This window comes from Ictalurus punctatus, chromosome 24 (assembly GCF_001660625.3).
Source record: "Ictalurus punctatus breed USDA103 chromosome 24, Coco_2.0, whole genome shotgun sequence".
Classification (NCBI taxonomy): domain Eukaryota; kingdom Metazoa; phylum Chordata; class Actinopteri; order Siluriformes; family Ictaluridae; genus Ictalurus; species Ictalurus punctatus.
The window spans coordinates 19,377,843-19,397,842 of record NC_030439.2 but is presented as its reverse complement, the minus strand read 5'-3'; the positions used below and the strand labels follow the sequence as shown (position 1 = coordinate 19,397,842).

Genomic DNA, 20,000 nt, shown 5'->3' with positions numbered 1-20,000 from the left:
AAAACTTTTTTTGAACTCCCGCACCCTTTCACACTGTAACACTACCTTACGATAGATTTCCACTTTCTCGCCCTTATCGAAGTGAAGAATTTGTGCAGAACTGCAGGGTGCCATTTGGGACAAGTCCTCTTTCTCTCTCTCTCTCTCTCTCTCTCTCTCTCGCTCTCTCTCTCTCCTGCTTTCGTTTTTCTCTTCTCTTCTAACCAGTACTCTGCAATCCTTCTAGATCGTTCTCCTTGCTTCAGATGACGGCAAACACCACCCACACACACACACACAGACACCCACACACACACACACAAACACACACACACACACAACTAACCTACACGCAGTAATCAGTGTACAGTACAGACACACATGCACACACAAACTTCATGGAAGACCTCCAGACACTCTTGCACACACAGACACACACACACACACACACACACACACACACACTCATATCACTTTGTGCTCAGTGACAGGAGTCTCTGCTGTGTTCCATCAGGTCATTTCTCCTTGCAGCGTTGAGTCATACTTCATATCGCTTTCCTGACACGTCCTCCCCTCCCCCACCTTCCACCCGTCCCATTGACTATGATTTATTCATTCCTCTATTGTTTGCAGTTAATTTCCAAATCCAGATCCGAGCGACTCCTCTCTCCACCATACGTACTACGAGATAATCTCTCACCCCCCCACCCCACCCCACCCCACCACCCCCTCCTCCCTCAGTCCGCTTCCCCTGTCCCCGTCTCTTTCACGTCCTCCCTCGTTCCTCTTTGCTTTCCTTCCTTTAGGATGCTCTTTATTGTGTGTGTGTGTGTGTGTGTGTGTGTTGTTGTTGTTGTCGTTGTTGTGTGAGAGTTTGTCTGATCAGTCGTGTGACGCGCTGACACTCGGATCGGCTCTGCCCTCCACCCGCGGCGCTCTCTTCTCCCATTTTTAGGTGCCTCGGTGTCTGCTTTCTCTCTCATGTTTAAAAGCCTACCATCCACCATCTCCCTCCTCCTGATTGGTCGATACCTCTCTCTCTCTCTCTCTCTCTCTCTGTTTCTTTCTCTCTCTTCAATCTCTTGTGTTCTCATTATATGCAGGTTTTCAGAGTCTCCCTCAGACTAGAACATCCTCATCTTCCTCATCTCTCTCTCTCTCTCTCTCTCTCTCTCTCGCCTCACGCTCTTCCTCTCCATCACTGCCATCGCTCTGCCTTTTAATCCACACTCGTTCTGTCCAGCTTTGCTTCATGCCTCATGTGCGGGTCCAGAGGAGAGGCGAACCTTGTGATTGCAACCGTGGGCTCAGGTCCAGGCTGCCTCAGTAGGCAGTGATTTTGGGAAGCGTTTAAACTCCCGAGGTGAAACGCTGTCCTTTTTTGGACCGTTTCCTCCAACCGTTAAAGCTGCAGTAGGTAACTTTTGTCGATTTGGATCTGTAGATCGAAATGTGGAGGAAGAAGAAGAAGAAGAAGAAAGTCAAAGAGTTTGTCTAGTCAGCGAGGTAATGTGAGCCAACCCGAGAGGGATATTTGCGTTTGAGTTCTCTAAGAGCCCGAAGCCACGCCCATCGATTCCACACAGAGACCACGCCCAGTCTTCAAAACCAGATTGTGATGACGGTTGCGTTTCGTAGTGAAACTGTGGGCAAGTAGAGTCTAAGGATGCGGCATCAATCGACGATCCCGTACGAATCCAAACCTGACCTCTCGGACTTTTTCACTTTCTCACGTTCGTCCGGGCGAGATCGCGCGGTCAGTTACGGAGCTCGCGGGGAAAAGAAAGCGTTTACGGCCGCTGCGTGACACGTTCACTTATTCGCTTTCGGTAACTGCTTTATCCTGGGCAAGGTCATGGTGGCTCAAGGTCATGAGGGTTGAAGGTCATGGGGGTTCAAATGACTAATGTGTTTACATTTAGAGAAGCAGATCATCGTTACATACTGCAGCTTTAAAGGTGTCGCTCATTTAAACAGTTCTGCCGGCTAATCGGAGCTTTCTGTCCCGATATGACAGTGTGTCATATTAGACCTAAACTGGGTACAAACTGGGTCGGGGTGGGATTAAAACCATCCCAGTTAATATACCCTCTAACCAGATGCCACATTTGCCCCCCCTTCCCCCTCCCCACCCCTCCCCACCCCTCCTCTAGATCTCAGTCCTGGCCCGTTTCCAATCGCGCTAACCACCCATGTGTTTGCATAATCTCCATCCTGCCTCTCTAGCTCCGCTAATGCGCATACGTCCCATTTAGACATCTGTATGCACCGGCGTAGAAACACTACTTCCTGTCTGTCTCGCTTTAATCAGGCATGTGGTGGAGGATAAGCACTGTTACTTTAAAATAAACAACCCACAAACACACACATGCACGTATACAGAACGGCTGATCGTTTGCATAACATCATCCTCTGTTTAACTTTATCGCCTCCCCTGGCCACGCCCACTTTCTCTTCACGTCGCTCAGCCCCGTCCTGGCTGATTCGTCGCACCACACGACCGCCGTGCGAGATCCGTTTCCTGAAGGCCTCTAGTTCCTGAACAAGTTCCTGTGGGGAACTTTTTTCTTCTATTTTTTTTTTCACACACACACACACACACACACACTACATCCCTGTACTTCATCCCTTCTTCCTGTTCTCCCTTCTGTCCTGCCTTGTCGCTTGAATTATTCCTCCGTCTTCCGATCTGATAACACACGTTGCCTTAAAGATCGATCGATCGATAGATTATAGACTCTGGGAATGTGCTTCTGTACTCAGGACCTGTCACTGTTAGACAGCTAGTAACACACACACACACACACACACACACACACACACACGCACACACACACACACAAATGCATAAGCAGCTTTATACTTCGCTTTCATGTCCATCTTTTATGTAGGGCGCACCTGAGAAGGATTGATACGTACAACACACACACACACACACACACACACACACACACTGAGAGAGGAAGAGTTTTGCATTTGTGTGCATATTGTTAAAGCAAAAAGGCTCAAGGGTACACAGGTGTTTATGAATTTTAATGAGAGAGACTCAGAAACAGATAGACCGCTCTGTACATGAAGTACCAGAGAGAGAGAGAGTGAGAGAGAGAGAGAGAGAGAGAGAGCGAGAGAGAGCGAGAGAGAGAGAGAGTGAGAGAGAGCGAGAGCGAGAGAGAGAGAGTTTTAGTGTAAGATGAACTTCTCAAATCTGGAACGTTTCTGTGTTTTTTGTTCTTTTTTTTTTCCCCTCCCAGAACAGTTCGAGCATCTTAAACATTTGCAGGCTGTCTATGAAACGACAGGGGCGGGGTCGAAAACAGGAAGTAGCAATAGGTGTAAAAGTCAACGGCGAGGCAAGGACGGTGCAGTTTTCAGTGTCGGATGATACCGCATCGCGCTCGGCCATGTTGGGGAAACTACTTCAAAACATAGTTACACATCACACGACGGAAAATACGTTTGAAAGCCATGCGGTGGTGGACAGGTTTAATTATTATTATTATTATTATTATTATTATTATTATTATTATTATTATTATTATTATAATCTCGCCCCACATACTGTGTGCTGAAGAGTTTCACCCTTGCTTTGGGAGGAAACATAAGGAACTAGGCTAAAACACACAAACTAAGGTACGACGCTGAATCCCAGCCGAAGGAACGGCATAGTCCAGCAAAGCATCAAAACAGCAGCGGGTTTTTAACAAACATTATACCTGTCGCACATTAAAGATGCTAATCGAGTCTCCTGCTGAGTCGCTAACTGCTAGTAATCGGTCTGTACAGGATTTCCCCTAAAGGATTGTTTTTTTTATTATTATTGTTACAGCAAAAAAAGCTCGAATCGGCGAAATCGCGACCGCACGAAATTGTTCCGCACGCTTTTTCGCGGCGATGTATGTTGGTAATCCAGAAGTTTTAGACGAACTCGTGTTCGCACGTGAATCGGATAGGGCTTTGTCGTGACGACGTTGCACGACGCGTCTCCTCCCGAACCTCCGGGAAACCTGCGGTAAATTCGAAAAAACGTTTCGTATTTTTCCCGAATTCCGCGGCGTTTGCGTGATTTCGCGTCCCGAGATGCCCGAGAGACGGAACTGTTTTAATTTTAATCCGTTTATCAATTACTATTTCCACATCCTTGTGCAGTATTCATTCCTTAAAAAAAAAAAAAAAAAAAAAGAGTCTCAGTTAAAAATAGTTCCTATCAGTGACCAGAACGGATCCGAGTGCGGTTCAGCGAGTACACTCGGGCGGTGTCGTTCGACCAGGAAGTACATTAAAGAACTGGAGCGAGTTATAATTAAACCTACACAGTACATCAAGATAATAATAAAATAAAATAAAAAATAGATCCGGAAAAGTCAGTTGTGCGTTATTTTTTTTCTCTTTCTCTGTGTAATATAGCACAGTCTGCTCGTCCTGGTGTCCAGGCTTCGGATGCGATCTCTCATTCAGAGATACGTCGCTGTCTGTGCTGCACGCTGCACGGCAAGTGTAGACGATACTGCAGCTGAGATCAGAACAGAAATGATTTTTATTAGTTAATCAGCCAGCGACTGCGTATGAAAGCTCTGGGGGGAAAAAGGAAATTCCTAACCCGAGACGTTACTGGAAGCTGTTCGCTCTTTACAAGCTACTACATGGTTTAAAAAAGTTACGGTCCTGCCGGAAAATTTATATCGCTTTATGTGTGTGTGTGTGTGTGTGTGTGTGTGTGTGTGTAGCGACGCCGGGTCTCGGGTCACGTCTCCTCAGACACCTTCACGTCGTACAGGGTGTGATGTATATACGAAGCATCTTTATTCAGATATTTATTTATTTTTTAATTCCAGCTTGATATTGTCTCGTTCGGTTTATTCTAGTAAATAAATACAAATAAAATAAGGTGTAGAAATACTGTAAGTTTAATAATCTCACACTTATTTTTATAATCTCAACGAGAGACTACATTACTATATATATATGAATATATATATATATATATATATATATATATATATATATATATATATATATATATATATATATATTTGCCTGTGTTCTCCTTAGTCATTTAGAACTCTCGCCTGATTGGTTAACGCCTCAGACTCATTTGCATAAAGATGTAGTGGACACGTACCATGACTTCCTGGATTGAACGTCCTGCTTCCTGGTGCTGACAATAATAACAGTTACAGTATCAGACGTCACACATACATACACACGCGTGTGCACACACACACACACACACACACACACACACACACTGCTTCAATGTTTTTTACTCAAAACTAATCCTAAAGCAGCAGGACAACAGGCTTTTCTGTACTCAGCGCGTGTCTGTGTGGGTCTGTAATGTGTGTGTGTGTGTGTTTTGGCACACATTTAAGTGTGTATCTGTGTATCTGTGTGTGTGTGTGTGTGTGTACGTGTCCGTATCTATGTAGAATTCTCATAGCTAATCTTGCTGCCATTGTCTTTAACCTCTTGCCGTCCGCAAACAGGCAGGACGTAATGTCGGAGCGCCGCTAGGCCACGTTAACGCAATGCTAATTCTCATTTCACAGGAATAACCTTTGACCTTTCTCCGTTTCCATTCCTCTTCTTTCCTTTGCCTCCACACACACACACACACACACACACACACACACACACACACACCCTCTTCAACACTCTTCTCTTTCCAGATTTCTGACTATCTCTTTCTTTCTTGCTTGCTCTCAAAAAACGCTAACACATTAACTCTCTCACACACACACACACACACACACACACACACACACACACACACACACACATACATACACACACCGTCACATTTTCCTCTGTGCCTCATTTTCCTCCTCAAGCCCACATTCACTCTTACACTCACACACACACTTACACACACACACACACACACACACACACACACACACACGTGTACGCACCATTAGCCATTCTGCATGGTGAAGGTGCGATGTGGCGTACAGCACTCTGCCCCCTGCTGGCTGCTCAATCCACCTGCCAGGAACAGGTGCCACATTCAATTAGAGCAGCAGGCTCTCGGTGGGAGGGGCTGGACCAGGTTTACTCTGGGCTGCAGAGTAGTACACACACACACACACACACACACACACACACAGCTCTCTACAACAGCTACAGTGAGTGTTTATCACCAGATGAGATAACCCCACCCATTTTTCAATTGCTGATTAATGACTGTGGAGATCCCGGTGCTGCAGGTACGACAGTGCAGTCTAATGCCAAGTCTAATGTCAAGTCTAATGCCAAGTCAGTCACTTTTTCAAGCTGTTTTTTTTTTTCATTCAGACTCTTACAACCTCTATTTGTTGTTTTTTTTGTGTGTCTAGATCATTATAAGCTCATTAGCTTTTCTACACCATTAAAATCTTGTTTGTTAGAAAGTTAAAATGTTATTAGGTTTTTTTGCTCTAGAGCATTACAATTGTGAAAGTTTTCCACAGCAGTAAAACTTCTTAAAAATTCATTGTGTTTTTAATTAAACTTTTTTTTTTTTTTTTTTTGTTTTTTTTGCTTTAAGGGCTTCTAAACTTTTTTAATTTTTAAATTTTGTTTTAGAAATATATATATATATATATATATATATATATATATATATATATATATATATATTATATATGTGTGTGTGTGTGTGTGTGTGTGTGTGTGTGTGTGTGTGTATACGGTTGAGGTCATGAGTTTACATAATCCTTCCACATTCAGAATATTGATCAGTGTTTTTTTTTTTTTTTTTAATTTAATCCTGCCCTTAACCTACTTAAGATATTTACAGATTTCCCCGAAGACAAAATAATAACAACTTACACCTGTTCAAAAGTTTACACCCCCTCCCCCCGACTCTCGATCTATCGTGTCGTCTTCTCGAGCGTCGGTGAGCGTGTGCACCTTTCGTGATAGTCGTGTACGAGTCCCTCGGTCGTCCTCGCTGTGGAAAGACGGATCTGGACATCGTATAGTCTGTTGGAAAGGAGTCGAATATGCAGAAGATGCCGGAAAAGTAAAGAACGTGCAGGACCTGGAGGATTTTTCTGAAGAACAGCGGGCGGTTTAACCGCTCAGGACGAACAACGGACTCGTGAAGAACTCTCACGGGACATGCACACACCGTGTCGTGGATCATCCGGGTCACGACACACGGGATTAATAATGGAGCGTGTGTAAACTTCTGAACCGGTTCGTTGGTGTAAATTCAGTTATTATTGTGTCTCCTGGACTGTATGTAAACACCTGTAGTGTGAAATAGATTATTCAGGGCGGGACTAAATAAATAAAACTAATTGCTATTTTTAGGATTCTGGAAGGTGTATGTATATAAAGTTATGACCTCGACTGTATGTGTGTGTGTATATATATATATATATTTCTACACTGTTATAACTTTATTTTATTACACTTTAGAACATTGCGACCTCATTTTATTAAGTAAACTTATTGAATTTTTCTGGAGCTTTCTTATTACTTATATCGCTTGAAACTTATATATAAGTTTCTTATAATATATATATTATACTTATATATATATATATATATATATATATTGTTAGGGTTTCTAAAACTTTCAGATATTGTTAGTATTCTAGTATGTTAGTTGTTGTATAGGACAGTTTTCTATGTAGTCAGACCCTTGTTCCGGTACGTTCCACAGCTCCGCACGCTCATTCGGTCGTTAAGACAGTAGTCGTTTTTATCAAGCTCTACAGCCTTCATTATTTTTTCTAGAAAACCTCACTATTTTATTTATTTTTATTTTTTTTTTACAGATCATTAGAGACCGCGTTTTCTATATCGGTAGAGCCTTGTTTTTTTTTTTTTACTTGTCCGTTTTTTTAACATTTTTTTCGGTCTGTTTTTCATTGGAAAGGCTTTCAGCATTTCTTGAGCTCGTTATCGCCATTACTTTTTAACAGACCATTAAATCCTCCTTAGTTTTCCAGAGCGTTCGAGCCTCTCCGCTTTTCCGATATAACCTCGTTCGTTTTCCTAGATCAGTAGACGGGGATGATTTTTTTTCTTGAGGTCTATCCAATACAGCAGTAAGACTTCACTCGTATTCCGCAGCACTGAGAGTCGTTTAGGTTCTCTATACGGTCAGACCCCGATTGCTTTTTTTTTCTAGAGGCGTAGATCCTGAGGCGTTTTTCTCTACAGACGCATACCCCGATTAGTTTTTATTCTAGATCATTAGGCGCGTGTTAGCTTCTCCTGAGCTCTGTAACATTTGTTGTCGTTCTTTTCTAGATCGCTAAAACCTCATCAGATTTCCCAGAATCCAGAATCCTCACCAGGCTCGGTATTTTCTCCTCCTTCTAGATCATCGAAAAATTCGAATATCGTTGGAAATATATTAAATATTAGCGTTTTGTTTTGTTTTTTCCTTCTTCTTTCTGGTATAAGCGTTCGATAACGCTGGACGATTTGCTTCGGGGTGTCGAGTTAGCCACAGAGGGTGGTGTTGTCTGGTTTTGTCTGCATAGGAACTAGGTAAAGAGAGAGAGAGAGAGAGAGAGAGAGAGAGAGAGAGAGAGATTTAGAGTACACCTACTTGAGGTTGGCTAGAACAGAGCACAGGTCAAGCTTAATAATTCCATAAATCCCCAGAGGTCAGCTCAAGACCTCTCAGACATTTTTAGTGCCTGTGTGTGGTTGTGTGTGTGTGTGTGTGTGTGTGTGTGTGTGTGGGAAAGAGCGAGAGATAAATCTCAGCAGAGTGTGTGCACTGTTGGGTGCAAGCTCTCAACAGTAACCCAGACATGAGCTCTGTGTCACGGTGGTATAGTGAAAGATTTAGCATGTGGTCAGTGTAATAGGGTACAGACTGACCTGTGTGTGTGTGTGTGTGTGTGTGTGGGTGTGTGCGTGTGTGTGCTGGATCTGTCCCAATTCCTTTTCAACACAGTATGTTCATTCTTTATGGGTCACCTACATAGAGCAGGTCAGCGTTCTGTTCTGTTCTGTTCTGTTCTGCGCGCCGCCATTTCCTGTTTCTCCGAGAAAGGTACGGACGACGAGGGGGGAAATCTAATAATATCTGCTCTGACCCGTTCTTATTCACGATTCGATAGATCGATCACGAGCGTTCGTTTCCGCATTACAGTTCAGAAACTCCTGCGCTAAATCTGGTGTGGGGGGGGGGGGATAAATAAATAAATCGAATTTTCTCATTCGGCACAAGTTTTAAATGCTACGCCGAGCCACGTGGCGTTTCAGCCCTTGTGGTTATGGGTATTATGCAAATATTTCTCTCGCGTAATGAGCGAGCGCGGCGTCGGCTCGCCGCTTTTAGAGCCGCGCGGCGAGATCCGGTTTGAATAATAACGCTATTATCCGTTTAGGCAAAAAAAATAAATAAATAAATAAAAAATGTTTAAAAACGAGGCGGGTTACGAAGAAAGAGGGAGGGAGGGAATGAGGGAGGGAGGAAAGAGATATAAAATAAACATGAAACCCGATACGGAAATTCGATAAAGGCACAATAACAAGTGAAAGAAAGCAATTAGAAAGTATTTTTAAGTCTTGATTAAAATAACAAGAGTTAAGAACTAGTTAGAGGGGGGGAAAAAAATAGAGAGAGCGCGCGTGCGAGAGAGAGAGAGAGAGAGAGAGTGTTCAGCTGTTTTTAAGCTCTGGTAATGGAGTAAGTGTGTGTGATGAAATGTCTGTGGGCAGTGAGTTCCTGATCTTTGGAGCCAGTTGTGTCCCTCGGCGAGTTCAGAATCTAATTTGGTGTAGACTCTGTGAAGTGTGTAAGGCTGCAGCGAGACATTTAAAAGCCAGTAGCGGTGTTGCGGAGACAGCAGAACAAGCAGGATGCAGCCAAAACCTTGTAATTCACTCCCTCTTCCTCGACGCCGTGGAAACGCCGGCGGCGGCGGCGGCGGCGGGGAGTCCAGATTGGCGGCCTCTCGTGGTCTTATTACAGGAGATCCAGAGAGAAGAGCGTTACAGTGGTTTCGCAGCGAGGAGGCGGTGCGCGAGGTCCTGTAGTGTTGAAGAGCAGAAGGTTTGCAGTTTAAATCCCAAACCCTCAACACCGGGGCGCGTTAACTCCATCGTTCAGAACTTCCCGACCGTCTGTTTCATTTCTTTTCCTTTAAATATCGTTCATTTGATTGTTCGGAGCAATATATTTCTCTCTTGTTATCTTTTGCATTGTCTTGTAAACCGTTAGGTTTTATTACGACTAAAAGTATTTCTTTATTACACTTACGATCATGCTTTTATTTTATTTAATTATTCCGTTATAATGACTTTTAATTTGTCGTTATTACCGGCGTGTTCTGTTCATTTGTTAAATGCGTTCTCTATTAGACTACTTATTGATAGATTCCATTAATGTTAATACTTATTACTGTACGCCCCTTGTTGTATTTTTATTACTTACAATTTGTTTACTATTATTGCGTTATTTACTGTTTGTTTGTTTGTTTGTTTGTTTACTTACTTATTTCATTGTTTATCCAGGCAAAAATAACGACGCTAAAACGATGTGAGCACATAACCTGCACTGGCATATACTGGCATGTGCTTTTATTTATTTGTTTGTTTGTTTGTTTGTTTGTTTTTGTAGTTTTGTACTAGCTACACTTGTGCGTCATTATTAACTGCTTACGAATAAGTCGTGATAGGTTGACGAGGGTCTGATATGCAAAGCTCCAACGCCGTCTCCTTCTCCTCTTCCCCGTCTCGACGGGCGCGCTCACGTCGCCGCCGCTAGCCGTTCGATACGATTCTGTATAAAACCCAAAGCCCTGGTTTCCAACAAGTTTGGCTGCGTAGACCCAGATTTCACCTCCTGTTTAGTTTTTCCTCCGCGCTTGAGCGGTGATGACATACGAGACGGACCCTGACGTCCATTACCTTTTCCCCCAACTGCTGCTCGTGTCGCCTCGAGCAAATCATTTAACAGCAGGCCGCTTTTCCGGTGCTGCAACCTGGCCACCGGTCCTCTTTAACCCCAGCGTGAGGGAGTCCGAGAGAGTAACCGCCCTACCCACCTACCTACTAAGATTAGAAATACAATTTAAAACCCGCAGACATTCCGAGTTCCCCTAAAGCTTTCAGACCTACTTTAAAGCACAACAACAACGCTACTACAGACCTCCGTGTCAGCGCCGTCAGCCAAATAACACCTGATCGGCGATGGCGGTCCTGTGGGGGTCTTTTTGTATATCGATGGACGTGGCTACAGTCTGAAACGTTAGACCTTCGGCGTGCACCGATATAAACTGATCACCTGGCCGATAAATATAGATCCAAGCTAGGCAACGTTCATACTGTCAAAGAACCAACCAGACTTCCTCAGTTCCTCATGTTGCGCTTAGGTCCCCTCATTTCTACACAATTTGTAACTATATTTCAGCAAAGTAGATGGACGAACTGGTCCGCGCTGTCAGATTTGCCAGTTAGCGTGAAATATGGAGTTTCACGTGAGATATACCGTCTCCGTTTCGCTTAAAGGCGCAACGGCCTTTATTACGCGCTTGTACAAACAACCTGGGAGATATGACGACACGTTAAGTTAAGGCCTCGACCCGTTTGGAAAGCTGATCCGGAATGCCCGATCGTGGTTGGACACGCCTCCCGTCGGTCACCGTGTAGACAGCCTGCTCTACGGGCCGCCGTAAATCCTGGGGGCGGAGCTTCGCGAACACGTGCGGGGAATCGTTCGGATTTCGGACTAGCCGTTAGAGACCTAACCTGGGAGGGGGAGGGCATAGAGGGGGGTAACGAAGGATGTGCGGCGATCTCACGGGTGCACGTGGAGAGTAATTCCCGCCCGGTAAAGGTGTACCGCGATCAGCCGTGGACAGAGGACGAAAATCCTGCACTCGATGGAAAGTAGTTTTGGTAACGTGACGTCTCGTATTTACTTTGAAGTTGTGTGCCTGTCTTTACCCGCGTCAAACGTTATTTTATCCCGATTATTTTTGGACTGAATCGGTTTCTAGAGACCTCTCTGACCATACCCCGAAACAGGAGATTATGAGTTGAATAAAACTGAGAAGCATGCGTATTTATTCAACATGGCAGAAGCTGTTTCGTCAAAATTACACCGCTTTTTTTTTTTCCCGTCCCCCAGAGAGACACCGCATGCATTTGAGAATAAATGAGTCATTCCCCAGGCTCATCCGAGCCACCGGGCATTTCTGAGTCTCTATCCGTATGGTGTAGACGGCTCACGGTTAGCGTTCTCCGCCGGTTAAAAGGCTCTGTGATTGATTTACGTGACGTATTCTATTATCTTCGTCAATCCGGTTTTCTCCGAGTTCGGTCTAAGTAACGCTTGACACGCTGCAGAAAGGAACGGAGTCGAAGGAGGAGATTTCGCTTTGAAACGTATTGGAGTAAAAGTGTGAAAAATGGAACTTGAATTTAAAAAAAAAAGAAACGTAGTAAATGAACACATCACTTGTCCACCACCGAACGCAGGGCCACTCTGTCGATCTGTTTAGCGTTCCGACTGTCCGTATCTGTATCTGTACTCGGAGTTAAGCGGACGGGAAAAAATAGGCGTGGCTTCGCTTACATCAAAATTCTTCGTTTGTTTTCCGTCCGAATACATACGGACCCTATCACTGTTCCCTTGTGGACTCACGATGGAGGAAAAAAAAACAAAAACGTAGTTAGGATGTACTTCTATTTCCCGAGAAATAAAAGAAAGTATTCGTTTAAACCACCGGGACCGTGACCAGGCGGCGACTAAGGATGAACGAATGAACGCCGTGGACGAATCTCGTACGTCTTCGTCCGTCCTTTATGCTATACTCTTACCGAGGCCACGCCCTACATCGCTACCATTTATACAATTGAATGTTGCCGGGCGCGTTAAGATTAGCAACGACCGAGATGGATAAATCTATTGAAGGACATCGCTGGTCGCATGGCAGAACCGGTAAAAATAATAGATATGTTGTAATAATGCTTAGTTTCGTCTCCCGGGAAATATCGTCGGCACGTACGGGAATCCCACGTTGAACTTGAGAAAACATGGCGGTTGTGTTCGTGTCTATAATAACCGCTCACCATATCTAATCCTCCACTGCGTACGTTCTTACTCTTACTCAAATAAATTACCGGATCAATATTTGTGCTTTTCCTCGAGTGGCTCCTTTTTTTTTTGTTGTCGCCTACTCTACCCACGTCTGAATGTACTAAATATTAATGAGAACTGGACGGAAAGGTTCACAGGACACGCGGTTAAGGTTGGACGTGTGCACTGGAATCCGGCAGGACCCGAGGATAAAAGTCACGTGAACGGGAGGTGTTTTCTTTCTTGCAGGCGTGAGCGAGAAACCGGTCACAAACAAAGTACGCGAAGGATTTACAGTACAGCCTTCGCTCCTTCATCCTTAGTAACTGCCTGGTCAGGATCGTGGTGGTTTAATTATAGTACTAGTTTCTTTATGTTCTGGGAGCTCAGTTTGTTCAAAAATATTGGACACAGAAGGAAATGGTGATAAGGTTCGTATTTAATTATGTAAAAAAAAAAAATAATAATAATTTTTTAATTTATTTTAAAAAATTTCATTCCGGTTGGGGTTTAAATTCAAATGCAGATGTTTAGGTTGCTGTTCCGCAGTTCGTGTGTCCTCGTGTGTTCCTGCAGTATCGCAGACGTGCTCTGAGGGGGAAAAAACAAAACAAAAAACACCCAAAGTTTTATTGTTTGTGTCACAGTTACTGAGTACCAACCATGTGAAAGAATGAAAAAAAACCTCTGGTTTGCTCGGGCGTAATCTCACAGCGATAAATACGTTACGCGCCAAAGGCGAACAGGCGTCCCGGATGACTCGCTCTCATCCGAGTTTGAAACGCAGAGAAACTCACAAACACCTAGCTAGTTAGTCCCTCGCTGGCTATCATGTGATCTGTAGCTCAGCATATCTGGGTAAAGCTATCAATTCCACAACAAGGGAAAATCCGCCGAGGATGATCTCATCTATTATTAACCAGCTTCCCGACAAATCTGAGAACGAACGGACGCCTTGCTCTTCTCCCCGTGGCTGTGCGGGTTTCCTCAGGGTTCTCCGGTTTCCTCTGACCTCCTGTCAGTATGGCGGTAGGCGGACTGGCAAAGCTAAATTGCCCCTTCGATGAACCGATGAACGTCTTTCCTGTTCATCAGGCATCAACAAACCTCTCTCTCTCCTCTGATTGGCTTCAACTCCTGTCTGTCACCATGCATTCAGACTTCTTTTGTGCCTAATGTTGGGTGTGTGATGTCGTTCGATACTGTATATACAAACTGATTGAATTCCGTTCGCGTGGTTCTCGGGCTGACTCGCAGAGGCACAGGAAATTTGTGTGTGTGTGTGTGTGTGTGTGTGTGTGTGTGTGTGTGTGTTTTAAAGAATTCTAGAAAGGATTGAAATGCAGCAACGCTCTTAAAAATCCCGGTGGAATTTGGAAGGCTGATTTAAATCTCTACGATCTTAAAGAACCCGATCTCTACGCGGCAAAGCAGTAGACGAGAATTTCGGGAAAGAACAGAAAAGCCGTGTGCCGTCTCATTTGCGGTTATGACACGTACACGACGCTCACGATCGGGTTTAAATCTCTGGATTTTTGCTCGGATTGCTCGTGCGTATCTTAAATATCGGTAACGCGGACTCGGCGGCTAAGCTGCTCGGCTTCGTCCTCGCAGTAAATTTTATCGCGTGCGTGCGTGTTCCACTTACGAGTCAGGGTTATATTCACAAGCAGCTTATAAAATCGATTAGTGTAAGGCCTTGTAGCATCGTTAAAGAACCAGCGGGAGTTTATCACGGAAATCCCCGCCAATTTTTTTTTCTTCTTCGCTCTCGCACTTCACGTCCCCTGTGATGTAAGAGCACAGACGATGCCGGCTTCCTCGATCTCTATAAACACCCAGACACTCCCTATCGTCCTCTCTCTTCTCATCTATTCCCTCTCTTCTCACTCTTTCTCTTCATCCCCATTATTTCCTTCCCACTGCTTTTAGCTTCTCTATTACCTTATTCATCTTTTCACTGTGTTCACACTGGATGGAAAAATGGATGGACGCCTTCCATTTAAACGTTAAATAAACGTCTCCTTATGGAAAACTCTGTACGCTGTTATTATAGAAACCGTAACGTATTAGATAGAACGTGTGCATTAATAGAGTAACTTGCATTACTGGCACCTTCTGACCAATCAGAAGCCAGAATTCGATATGTGGAGGTGGGGTTTAAATTGCCCATAGGGCCGCTGTATTTATCAGCAGACGTGATGAGGAGAAGCGTAGTTTGGCGACGCTGGCGTCTCACGTGCGAGTGTTTAAGGAAGAGCACGTGATTCGTCACGCTTGTGGTGTGTGTTAGGGGTTTGTTACCCTCGTGCGTGTGTGAAGTGCAGTGTAGCAGGAGAAGGTGTGATTACGTACTGTTCTCGCCGTAAAGGATTTCTTCTGCAGCCTGCCCGTTTCGGATTCTTTAATGAATGTGTGTGTTTGTGTGATTAATAGAGGTGATGGAGTTATAGTGGAGTTCATAGAGTCATTAGAGTTATTAGAGTTAATAGAGGTGAATAGAGTTAACAGAGTTAACAGTTATTAGAGTTAACAGAGTTAATAGAGTTAATAGAGCTAACAGAGTTAATAAAGTTATTAGACTTGACAGAGTTAGTAGAGTTAATGGCGTTCATAGAATTAGTAGAGTTAATAGAGATGAAGAGTTAATAAAGTTAATAGAGTTAATAGAGATGAGTTATTACAGTCAATAGAGTTAATACAGTTATTAGAGTTAATACAGTTAATAGAGTTATTAGACTTAATAGAGGTAACAGAGTTAATAGGCTTATTAGAGGTATTAGAGTTAACAGAGTTAATAGAGTTAACAGAGTTAGTAGAGTTAACAGAGATGAATAGAGTTATTAGAGTTAGTAAAGTTAATAGCATTAATACATTTAATAGAGTTAGTAGAGTTAATAGGGTTATTAGAATTATTAGAGTTAATAGAGTTAACAGAGTTAATTGGGTTAACACAGTTAATAGGGTTATTAGAGTTAATAGAGTTAGTAGAGTTAACAGAGATGAATAGAGTTATTAGAGTTAATAGAGATGAATAGATTTAATGGTTAGTAGAGTTAATAGAGATGAATAGAGTTAATAGAGTTAGTAGAGTTAATAGAGATAATAGAGTTAATAGAGTTATTAGAGTTAATAGAGTTAATATAGATTAATAGAGTTATTAGAGTTAGTAGAGTTCATAAAGATGAATAGAGTTAATAGAGTTGGTAGAGTTAATAGAGATGAATAAAGTTAATAGAATTGGTAGAGTTAATAGAGATGAATAAAGTTAATAGAATTGGTAGAGTTAATAGAGATGAATAAAGTTAATAGAGTTGGTGGAGTTAATAGAGATGAATAAAGTTAATAGAGTTAATAGAGTTAATAGAGATGAATAGAGTTAATAGAGTTGGTGGAGTTAATAGAGATGAATAGAGTAATAGAGTTAATAGAGATGAATAAAGTTAATAGAATTGGTAGAGTTAATAGAGATGAATAAAGTTAATAGAATTGGTAGAGTTAATAGAGATGAATAGAGTTAATATAGTTGGTGGAGTTAATAGAGATGAATAGAGTTAATAGAGTTAATAGAGATGAATAGAGTTAATAGAGTTGGTGGAGTTAATAGAGATGAATAGAGTAATAGAGTTAATAGAGATGAATAAAGTTAATAGAATTGGTAGAGTTAATAGAGATGAATAAAGTTAATAGAGTTGGTGGAGTTAATAGAGATGAATAAAGTTAATAGAATTGGTGGAGTTAATAGAGATGAATAAAGTTAATAGAATTGGTGGAGTTAATAGAGATGAATAGAGTAATAGAGTTGATAGAGATGAATAAAGTTAATAGAGTTGGTGGAGTTAATAGAGATGAATAAAGTTAATAGAGTTAATAGAGATGAATAGAGTTAATAGAGTTGGGGGAGTTAATAGAGATGAATAAAGTTAATAGAGTTAATAGAGATGAATAAAGTTAATAGAGTTAATAGAGATGAATAGAGTTAATAGAGTTGGGGGAGTTAATAGAGATGAATAAAGTTAATAGAGTTAATAGAGTAATAGAGTTAATAGAGTAATAGAGTTAATAGAGATGAATAGAGTAATAGAGTTGGGGGAGTTAATAGAGATGAATAAAGTTAATAGAGATGAATAGAGTTAATAGAGTAATAGAGTTGATAGAGATGAATAGAGTTAATAGAGTAATAGAGTTGATAGAGATGAATAGAGTTAATAGAGTAATAGAGTTAATAGAGTAATAGAGTTGATAGAGATGAATAGAGTTAATAGAGTAATAGAGTTAATAGAGTAATAGAGTTAATAGAGATGAATAGAATAATAGAGTTGGGGGAGTTAATAGAGATGAATAAAGTTAATAGAGATGAATAGAGTTAATAGAGATGAATAGAGTTAATAGAGTAATAGAGTTGATAGAGATGAATAGAGTTAATAGAGTAATAGAGTTGATAGAGATGAATAGAGTTAATAGAGTAATAGAGTTGATAGAGATGAATAGAGTTAATAGAGTAATAGAGTTAATAGAGTAATAGAGTTAATAGAGTAATAGAGTTAATAGAGATGAATAGAGTTAATAGAGTAATAGAGTTAATAGAGATGAATAGAGTAATAGAGTTGGGGGAGTTAATAGAGATGAATAGAGTTAATAGAGATGAATAGAGTTAATAGAGTAATAGAGTTGATAGAGATGAATAGAGTTGATAGAGATGAATAGAGTTGATAGAGATGAATAGAGTTAATAGAGATGAATAGAGTTAATAGAGTAATAGAGTTGATAGAGATGAATAGAGTTGATAGAGATGAATAGAGTTAATAGAGATGAATAGAGTTAATAGAGATGAATAGAGTTGATAGAGATGAATAGAGTTAATAGAGATGAATAGACTTAATAGAGTTGATAGAGATGAATAGAGTTAATAGAGATGAATAGAGTTGATAGAGATGAATAGAGTTAATAGAGATGAATAGAGTTAATAGAGTTAATAGAGATGAATAGAGTTGATAGAGATGAATAGAGTTAATAGAGTAATAGAGTTGATAGAGATGAATAGAGTTGATAGAGATGAATAGAGTTAATAGAGATGAATAGAGTTAATAGAGATGAATAGAGTTGATAGAGATGAATAGAGTTAATAGAGATGAATAGACTTAATAGAGTTGATAGAGATGAATAGAGTTAATAGAGATGAATAGAGTTGATAGAGATGAATAGAGTTAATAGAGATGAATAGAGTTAATAGAGTTAATAGAGATGAATAGAGTTGATAGAGATGAATAGAGTTAATAGAGTAATAGAGTTGATAGAGATGAATAGAGTTAATAGAGTAATAGAGTTGATAGAAATGAATAGAGTTAATAGAGATGAATAGAGTTAATAGAGATGAATAGAGTTAATAGAGTAATAGAGTTGATAGAGATGAATAGAGTTAATAGAGTAATAGAGTTGATAGAGATGAATAGAGTTAATAGAGTAATAGAGTTAATAGAGTAATAGAGTTGATAGAGATGAATAGAGTTGATAGAGATGAATAGAGTTGATAGAGATGAATAGAGTTGATAGAGATGAATAGAGTTAGAGTGGGGTTGGATGTTATTGATTTGGTTTATGGAAATAGTGACTGGCTGGACAACATCACAGCACACCGCAGTCAGGGGAAAGAAATGAGTGCAGTGTGAATGCAGAGTTTCTCTCCTCCGTCCTCTTCTCTCCTCTCACCCACTCTGTCTTTTTAATTTCCTGCTTTCCTTTCTTCTGTTCCTTTTCTTTTCATTTCCTTTCTTTTGCCTTTACTTTTATTTTCTTTCTTTGTCTGCTCCCTTCATTTCATTTTTCTTGCCTGCGTTCTCTTTCCTTTCCCTTTTCCTTCCTGTTCATTTCCTCTCTTTACTTTTCCTTCACGTTTCCCTTCCTTTTCCTTTTCCTTTCGTTTCCTTTCCTTTCCACTTCCCTTCCTTTTGCTTTCTTTTCCTTTTCCCTTTCTCTTCTTTCATTTTCCTATTTCCCCTCTTTGTGTGCCTCCATTCTTTTTCCTGCTTTTCCTTTTCTTTCCCTCCCTTTCTATTTCTCTTCCTGTCTTTCCCAGGAAATTAAATGATTCTCCTTTATTTCGTTCCTATTTCCTTCCTTTTCTTTTGTTGCCTTTTGTTTCTCTTTCCTTCCCCTTCCATTCTCGCCTTTAACAGTTTTCATTCGTTTTGCCTCTCTCTCTCTCTCTCTCTCTCTCTCTCTCTCTCTCTCTCTCTCTCTCTCTCTCCCTCCCTCTCTCCCCCTCTGGAGAGCTTCTCTCGGGTCTCCCCAGTCTCTCGGCCCGAGAGTGTGAATCTGCGTCAGCCGGCTAATTCACACGGCTCCCATGTGGGTCGCCTTCTTCAGAGAACAGATATAGAAGTGATTGCGCATGCGTTCGTGTGTGTGTGTGTGTGTGTGTGTGTGTGTGTGTGTGTGTGTGTGTGTGTGTGTTTCAGTGTGAAAGCTCGCCTGTTGTTTTGAAACATGGCCGGTCCTGATGTACATTCACATTGATGGAGATCCGAACCTCGAACCTCAGGCCTTGTGTTTACGCCGAGACATGCACACTCTCCACACACACACACACACACACACACACTCTCCACACACACTCTCCACACACACACACTCTCCACACACACACACTCTCCACACACACACACACACACACACACACACACACACACACTCTCCACACACACACACACACACACTCTCCACACACACTCTCCACACACACACACACACTCTACACACACACACACACACACACACACTCTCCACACACACACTCCACACACACTCTCCACACACACACACTCTCCACACACTCCACACTCTCCACACACTCGCTCCACACACTTCACACGCTCCACACATGCTCCACATACTCGCTCCACACACTCCAAACGCTTGCTCCACACACTCCTCAACCTCCAAACAAACCTCACACACTCCACTCACGCTCCACACACACGCTCCACAC

The 20,000-nt window shown here is 41.9% G+C and overlaps 1 protein-coding gene across 2 annotated transcripts in view; it reads left to right on the top strand.

Annotated features, from left to right (window-relative positions):
- The window catches only part of adgrl1a (adhesion G protein-coupled receptor L1a), a 218,965-nt gene that overhangs the window by 152,531 nt on the left and 46,434 nt on the right, over positions 1 to 20,000 (top strand). The window lies entirely within an intron of this gene.